The following is a 9,219-nucleotide window of genomic DNA, read 5'->3' as shown; positions in this document are numbered from 1 at the left end:
CGACTAATTGCTGTATCTTGTATCCCCTGCCACAAAGAAGGAAGTACTGTGCTTGGTGGCCTCTGGATTCTGGAAACAACACATTTCTCACCTAGGAATACTGCTTCAGCTAATCTATCAGGTGACACGAAGGCTTTCAGCTTTGCGGGAGGGGCAAGCGCTCCTGTATGTTTATCTTAATTACTGTTGTTAAGGAATAAATATTAACATAACACTTTTTTGGGGGGGGGCTTGAGGAAGAGACACCTTTTTCTAATTTGTGCAGACATCACAAGTACTATGCTTGACATGAAACCTATTTAATTTCCACGGAGAGGAAGACAAAGGTGGCTTCAGCCTCTGTGAGATAAATCCCAAGCTCAATGTCCCCAAGTTTATGAAGCAGTATGGAGGAAATAAAGAGCACAGGCTTGGCCGGATGCGGTGGCTCGCACCTGTAATCCCAGCACTTTGGGAGGCCAAGGCGGGTGGATCTTCTGAGGTTAGGAGTTCGAAACCAGCCTGGCCAACATGGTGAAACCCCGTCTCTACTAAAAACACAAAAATTAGTCGGGCATGGTGGCGCATGCCTGTAATCCCAGCTACTCGGGAGGCTGAGGCTCAAGAATCGCTTGAACCTGGGAGGCAGAGGTTGCAGTGAGTCAAGATCGCACCACTGCACTCCAGCTTGGTAGAGAGAGTGAGACCCTGTTTCAGAAAAAAACAAAACAAAGCACAGGTTCAAAATTTAATTTAAAACTATCACTAAAATCTGCATGTGAGAAGAGGAATTGGGGCGGTACACTCAATATAGTGACCCAACCCCTGCGACATCTTAGAACTTTAAGTTACAAATGTTCTTTTAATTACAACTTTATTAGAAATACAGCTATATGAAATATAGACACCTCTGATGACTTACTTGTATTAGGTTACCAATACAAGCTTCAAAAAGTGTTTCAGTGCTGGGAATGGTGGCTCATGCCTGTAATCCCAAATTTTGGGAGCCCAAGGAAGGAGGATTGCTTGAGGCCAGGAATTCAAGATCAGCCTGGGCAGCACAGTGAGACCGCATCTCTACAAAAAATTAAAAAATTAGCTGGGTGTGATGGCACATGCCTGTAGTCCCAGCTATTGAGGAGGCTGAGCAGGAGGGTTGTTTGAGCCCAGGGGTTCAAGGTTATAGTAAGTTATTGTCGTGCCACTACACTCCAGCCTGGGAAACAGAGTGAGAATGTCTCAAAAAAAAAAAACAAAAAACCAGCAGCTGGGCATGGTGACTCACACCTGTAATCCCAGCACTTTGGGAGGCCAAGGCAGGCGGATCACGAGGTCAAGAGATCTAGACAATCCTGGCCAACATGGTGAAACCCCGTCTTTACTAAAAATACAAAAATTAGCTGGGCATGGTGGTGTACGCCTGTAGTCCCAGCTACTTGGGAGGCTGAGGCAGGAGAATCGCTTGAACGTGGGAGGCGGAGGTTGCAGTGAGCTGAGATTGCGCCATTGCACTCCAGCCTGGGCGAGAGAGCGAGACTCCATCTCAAAACAAAAACAAAAACAAAAAAACAGAACAACCCCCCCCCAAAAAAAAAAAAAAAAGAAAACAGTGTTTCAGTGGCTGAAGTCCCTTATTACATGAGTGATAAGTGGGAAATTTTCAGCTACTATTTCTTTGAGTATTTTTCTTCTTTTTTTCTTTTCTTTTCTTTATTTTTCTTTTCTTTTTTTTTGAGATAGGGTCTCACTCTATTGCCCAGGCTGGAGTACAGCAGTACAATGTCAGCTCACTACAACCTCTGCCTCCCACACTCAAGCCATCCTCACACCTTAGCCTCCTGAGTAGCTGGGACTAAGGTGTATGCCACTATGTGTGGTTAATTTTTGTATTTTTTGTAGAGGCAAGGTTTCACCATGTTGCCCAGGCTGGTCTTGAACTCCTGAGCTCACACAATCCTCCTGTCTCAGTCTCCCAAAGTGTTAGGATTACAGACATAAGCCACCACACCCAGCCCTGCTCTCCTTCTGGAACTCCAGTGACACTAATGTTAGCTCTTTTGTTATACCTCCACAGTCTCTGAGGTTCTCTTTATCTTTTTTTTTTTTTTTTAGTCTCTCCTCTCTTTTTACAAATTTGGCCATTTCTGTTAGTCTGTCATTGAGTTTATGGATTTTTTCCTTTGTACTTTCCATTTTGCTGTTGAGCCCATCCACTGAATTTAAAAATTTTAGTGATTCTGTTTTTTCAGTTCCAATGTTTCCACTTGGCTCTTGTTATCGTCTACTTTTTCAGAAACTTTCTATTTCTTTGCTGAGGCAAATTTTTCATTTGTTTTAAGCATATTCTTAGTTGTTTGTTGAAGTATCTTGATCATGACTGCTTTAATATCTTCATCAGTTAATTCAAGCATCTTGGTGTTACATCCAATAGATGACCTTTCTTTATTTGGTTTGAGATCTTCCTGGTTCCTGGCATGACAAGTGATTTTTGATTGAAACTTGGACTTTTCTTTTTGAGATGGAGTTTCCTTCTTGTTGCCCAGGCTGGAGTGCAATGGTGCGATCTTGGCTTACCACAGACTCCACCTCCCAGGTTCAAGTGATTCTCCTTCCTCAGCCTCCGAAGTAGGTGGGATTACAGGCATGCGTCACCATGCCCGGCTATTTATGTTTTTAGTAGAGACGGGATTTCTCCATGTTGGTCAGGCTGGTCTCGAACTCCTAACCTCAGGTGATCTGCCTGCCTCAGCCTCCCAAAGTGCTGGGATTACAAGTGTGAGTCACTGTGCCCAGCCTGAAACTTGGACCTTTTTGTATTGTGTTATCAGACTCTGGATCTTCTTTTAAACTTTGTATTTTAGCAGGGTGTGGTGGTGCATGCCTGTAGTCCCAGCTACTTGGGAGGCTGAGAGGGGAGGATTGCTTGAGCCCAGGAGTTCAAGGCTGCAGTGAATTGTGATCATGCCACTGTACTCCAGCTTGGGTGACAGAGCAAGACCCTCTTTAAAAATAAAATGGAAAAATATGAATAAATAAATATAAACTTTATGTTTTAGCAGGCTTTTTTCTGACACCAATCTGTCTGGCAGGGCAAGGCAGGGTGGTGAGGGGTAGGGTCGGGTCTTCCCTGCCAGGTGGAGGTAAAAAATGACCTCTATTGACACCTGTAGGGGGCAGGTGCTCCATTTTACTGATGGGCAAAGGTGGGAAGTCTGACTCCAGCTGTGATCTTCACTGACACCACAGCTGGGGGGGCGAAGAGGCAGGGTAGGTGGTCTAATAAATTGCTCTGGGCCATGGCAAAAATCCTGACTCTCCACAAGGCTTCCTATGACACATCTCAGCAGGAAGTGGGAGAGGCGCCTCTTTACTGGAGAGTACAGGCTGGAAATCCAGGTTCTTCACGTGGTTCCCAGTATGGTGGTGGTACTAGTGAGACCGTGGAGCACGGAGGAGGCCGCTTTGCTGGCTGACACAGATGGACGGCTCAACTGTATGCCCCGTCTTCACTGGCACTGCTCTGGTAGTGATTGTTGTGTAGCAGGATGAGCCGCAGACAAAACTCCTCAGACACCGGATTAAAGAAGGAAGAGGTTTTTTATTCGGCCGGGAGCGTCGGCAGACTCATGTCTTAAGAGCCGAGCTCCTCGAGAAAGAAATACTTGGCCTTTTTAAAGGCTTACAACTTTAAGGGGTCCACGTGGAAGGGTCGTGATAAATCGAGCAAGCGTGGGAAACGTGACTGGGGGCTACATGCATCAGCTAACAGAACAAAAAGTTTTACAATGCTTTTTTCATACAGTGTCTGGAATTTACAGATAACACAAGTAGTTTAGGCCAGGGGTTGATGTTATTATTATTACTTCGTTTAACTCCTAGGACTGGGTGGGGGTGCCAAGGTTGTCTGGCTATTTATCTTACTTTTGTTTCTCTCTCTCTTTTCTCCTGTCTTTGAACTAGGCAAGGTGGGGGGAGGAGGGCAGCAGGAGTAGTAGTGGTCTCCTCCCTTAGTTGGGGAACCTCATTGCAGCCTTGGGAGGGTGGAATTTAGGCTCTCCACTGGGCCTTTGCTGTGCGGATGTAGGTGGGGCCTCAGTTTATTCTGTGAGGCTTGGCTGAAGTAGAGTAGTTTCTGTGTCTCGGTTTCAGCTTTACTAGGTTGCTGTTCACTTGGTCCTTTGGCTAGAGAGCAGGTTTTTACTGGGGCTTTTTTTTACTTTTTGGCATACCTTGGCATTGCTGGGTTGCCAGCTTTTTTTTTTTTTTTTTTTTTTTTGAGACGGAGTCTCGCTCAGTCGCCCAGGCTGGAGTGCAGTGGCGTGATCTCGGCTCACTGCAAGCTCTGCCTCCCGGGTTTACGCCATTCTCCTGCCTCAGCCTCCCGAGTAGCTGGGACTACAGGCGCCCGCCACCACGCCCGGCTAATTTTTTGCATTTTTTAGTAGAGATGGGGTTTCACTGTGTTAGCCAGGATGGTCTTGATCTCCTGACCTCCTGGTCCGCCCGCCTCGGCCTCCCAAAGTGCTGGGATTACAGGCGTGAGCCACTGCGCCCAGCTGGTTGCCAGCTTCTTAAGTTCCAAACCTAGGATATGTGGAACAGAAAGAAAACCCAGGGGACTCTCTGCCATGTCTTTCCTGGGGTGCAGGGGCCTCTAGATAATCTGCCTCTTTTTCTCCACCTTTCAGAATCCTGTTTTTTCCCCCAGAATCTGCTTATGCTTATTTCATATATAATGTCCAGGGTTTTATTTTTTATTTTTATTTATTTATTTACTTAAGGGACAAGGTCTCACTGTTGCTCAGGCTGGAGTGTGATGGTGCTACTATAATCTCAAACTCTTGGCCTCAAGCAATCCTCCGACCTCAGTCCCCTGAGTAGCTGGGACTACAGGCGTGCACTACCACACCTGGCTAATTTTTCTTTTGTAGAGCCAGATGGTCTCACTATGTTGCACTGGCTGGTCTCGAACTCCTGGCTTCAAGTGATCCTCCTACTTGAGCCTCCCAAAGGTTGTGATTATAGGCGTGAGCCGTTCAAGATTTTAAATTATACTTAGCAGAATAAATGGCAAAACGACGTCATTCCATTTCCTGGGAAGTCTCTACTTTTCTTGTTTTGTGTTTTGGAGCATGAGGTGCTTTTCACACGTTTTCTTTTCCCCTCATGCTCCCTCCACCTCCTGTCATCTTTCCTGTGGGGCGCCTCTTTCTGGGGCTCACCCTCCCAGAGGACGCTGCTGTCCTTCCTCTCTGGCCACTGCGTTTTCTTTTCCCCTCATGCTCCCTCCACTTCCTGTCATCTTTCCTGTGGGGCGCCTCTTTCTGGGGCTCACCCTCCCAGAGGACGCTGCTGTCCTTCCTCTCTGGCCACTGCACCAAGTCCCTTGAACTTCCCTTTATCCCTTTGTTCTAACTTCCGTGAGCTTCCCCAACTTAGTCAGTAGTGTCCCTATTGCCTAAGGGAAATTAGGGTGGCTGCCGGGCATTGCAGAAGGAGAAACAGAGCAGACTCAGTTTTTGTTTTGTTTTGGTTTTGGAAACAGTTTCCTTTCTTTTGTTTTGTTTGTTTGTTTGTTTGTTTTGAGACAGAGTCTTGCTCAGTCACCCAGGCTGGAGTGCAGTGGCATGATCTCGACTCACTGCAACCTCCGCCTACTGGGTTCAAGCAGTTCTCCTGCATCAGCCTCCCAAGTAGCTGGGATTACAGGCATGCCCCAGCACACCCAGCTAATAGTTTTGTATTTTTAATTGAGATGGGGTTTCACCATGTTGGCGAGGCTGGTTTCGAACTCCTGACCTCAAGTGATCAGCCCACCTCGACCTCCCACAGTGCTGGGATTACAGGCGTGAGCCACCACTCTCTTCAGTATGAAAAGGGAAGGTGCTAGGATTACAGGCATGAGCCACCACCCTCTTGAGTATGAAAAGGGAAGACCACAGGGAAGCAGGAGCAGATGCCAAGGTGAGATCTTGGAAAGAGACTAGAGCAACAGCAAGACTGCCAGCCCTCACCCTACCTTGGGGACTGGCTCAGCATTGCTGATCTGGGAGGTAGAAGAGAAGGGAAATGGGGCTCAACCTGGGTAGGGTGTAGGTGGGAGGACAGGCAGAAGAGTGAGTCACCTTTTAGAGACATCCAAGGCAATGACGGGAGTCCTGAGCCAGCAGAGCTGATGTGGACAGCACCCATGGCCGTCCCAAGGAGTGACTATGATTGAGTCAACTGCGTGCTTGCTGTGTGTGTCCACCTCTGCTGCACAGCTCTGTTGAGCATCACCTGATCTCCCTGGGTGGATTCCTGCCCTTTGTTTGTCAATGGACCAGGACATTCCCTATAAGCCCCACTTGAAACAGAAGGGGAATCCTTGCCATCCAAGAAGTAGGGCTGGTATAAAGATGGGCGTTGCTCCTGGTCTCGGATTTACTAGATAGAGGGGTAGAGTGGAGGCTTTTAGAGTTCCACCAGATCCTTACCAGCCACTGTGCTCACCCCCAACTGGGGTGAGTGTTGGCTGCTGACAGCTCACAGCTTCCCTCTTCTCCTAAGTATTGCCCTTGGCCAAATGGGAGCTGCTTTGCCCAGGAGGTTTAACTCTTCACTCCCCTCTGGCAGCTTGCAGCCAGTGGTTGACAGGTTCAGGGATATTAGAGGCATCTCCTTGTCACGGCAGGGTCCAACTGAGGTGCCCTTCATGCTTAGGCTCAGTGTGGGACTGTGCTGGTCTCCTGCAGAGACCGTATTCTTGCCCAGCTCTTTCCCCTGCCCTGTTCTGCTTTCTTCTCTCCTTTCTGTCCAAAGAGCCCTTTCATGTGCACCCAAATGCCCATTTCAGGCTCTGCATCCAGCGAACCCCACCTAAAATAATGGGCTGATGGTATATGCTGAACAAATTGTGGATCTGGCTGGACACGGTGGCTCACATCTGTAATCTCGGCACTTTGGGAGGTAGAGGTAGGAGAATTGCTTGAGGGCAGGAGTTCAAAACTATCCTGGGCAACATAGCGAGACCCCTGTTTCTAAAAAAATAGAAAAACTAGCTGGGTGTGGTGGCACATGCCTGTAGTCCCAGCTACTCAGGAAGCTGAGGTAGGATTGCTTGAGCTCAGGAGGTCGAGGCTGCAGTGAGCTGAGACAGTGCCACTGTACTCCAACCTGGGCAACAGAACAAGACCCTGTCTCCAACAAACAAACAAACAAACAAACAAACAAACAAACAAACAAACAAACTGTGGCTCTAACAGCAATGTAGCCCCATCCCACCGGGCTGTGTTAAGGGAAGAAGAGGTCTTACTGGAGCTCTTTCTCCTCCCCTGGCAACTCCTGCTTTATGCCCACACCCACACAGGCGCACAGTCCTCCCCGCACCCGCTCCCTACCATGCCTTCTCCTGCACAGCCACTTCCCAGAGGAAGTGGGTTGAGGAATTCTGTCAACCTTGACACTAGATGATAGCCTTTTTCACTTTCAGTTGAGACCAAAAGAGAGGCTGCCCCGGCCTCACTCAACAAGGGACAGAGAGGTGCCTGGAAGTCTCTTGGTACCTGTTCCTGGCCCCGCCTGACTCTAGGGCTCTGTGCTGTGGAATCTGCGGGGGCACCACAGACAGACCTGCCAGGTTTAGGCCTGCTCAACCACTCGACCACATTCCACCGGCAGCCACAGTTTGTCTTGGCAAGGTCAGCCTCCAGGCCCAGCTCCAGGAAGGCCCTGGGGAGCAGCCCAGACAAACCAGCTTTCACCACAGAAGCCAGCGCTGGCTGGGCTTGAGGCAGTGACAGCCTGAGAGTGGCTGGAGCCTCCCCCACCCACCTAAAGGTGAACTGAGTTCTGGGTGAGCGGGTGGGTGCGTGGAGGGGGCAGGCTTCTAGATGGGTGGAACCCACAGAGAGGCAGCAAGGGCAGGAGCCAAGTCAGAGGGTTTTTCTTCCCTACACGAATCAGCCCTTCAGGAACTGGACTCATGGAATGACTGCCCGGAGCCCCGGCAGCCTAGCCTGAGCCTCCTCCTCACACCCTGCCAGCTGAGGGTGCATCGGGGCAGCTCTCGCTCCCAGGCTGGCAGGGGAGGGGCAGGAGAGGCTGTGGGGAATGAAGATGCTGGGATGCTGAGCCCCAGGGAACAGCAAATCTGCTACTGGATGGCCAGCTTTCCTTCCACTGTAACCACTTGGCGCCTTCTCTCTCAAGGAATAAAATACTCAAGGATTGTATACAAACAAAAGTCTTGTTTCTGTTCCCGCCCTGCTAGGCAGCCTCTCCTGCATCTTTAGAGTCATGAATTCTCTTCCATTCTGTCTTCAGTGGGGGTCTCTGAGACCCGCCTACCCATTCTGCTTGGCAGTCTCTGCAGCTCCAAACCCAGGACCTCCTACCCTCTCTGTGCCCCGCTGCCAAGGTGAGGCAAGGAGGGGAGCTTTGAGCACCTTCGCTTTTGGAAGTGAGTGGTCGGGGCTCCTGAACAGACGACTCACGAGGACTCTTCCGGATTTCAGACAGAGGGGACCCAGAACTGAGGAGCCCAGCCGGGTTTGAATCTTAATGGTTACAATAGAATGGTAAAAGATGGGTTAGAATCAAAGTAGAATGACTTAGTGAGAGATTAATTTGTGTTTGTTCTTGTGTTTTTCCCTTCACTGCTCCCAGAAGGTAGCTGAAGCCAGCATGGCAGTGTGAGATACTGAGGTGGTCTGCAGAAAGCTTCACTTCTCCAGGAGAAGCAGGGAAGGGCGAGGACCAGTAAGTGCCTTCTTAGAGAGCAGTGCAGAGAGAGGAAGAGAGAGAAAGAGAAAATAGGCTCTGTGTTAATAATTGGTATACCCGGTATAAAGAATAAGGCCAGGCATGGTGGCTCATGCCTGTAATCCCAGCACTTTCGGAGGCCAAGGAGAGCAGATCACTTGAGGTCAGGAGTTCCAGATCAGCTTGGTCAACACAGTGAAACCTCATCTGTACTAAAAACACAAAAATTAGCCAGGCATGGTGGTGCGCGTCTGTAATCCCACCTACTCAGGAGGCTGAGGCAGGAGAATCACTTGAACAAAAAAAAAAAAAAAAGAAGAATATATGGCCATTTACAATTAAACATATAATTAGCTAATGCAGTGGCTTAAAATTAGACATGTAATTAATGTAATTCAGCACATTAATTAAATAATGGAGAAAGTAATTTGATTACTTAATATATGTAGAAAAATATTTCATAAAACTTGGCATCTATTTATAATTTTCAAACATTTT

Source organism: Macaca nemestrina, chromosome 15 (assembly GCF_043159975.1).
Source record: "Macaca nemestrina isolate mMacNem1 chromosome 15, mMacNem.hap1, whole genome shotgun sequence".
Lineage (NCBI taxonomy): Eukaryota > Metazoa > Chordata > Mammalia > Primates > Cercopithecidae > Macaca > Macaca nemestrina.
The sequence above is the reverse complement of the archived record's forward strand: the minus strand, read 5'-3'. Positions refer to the sequence as shown.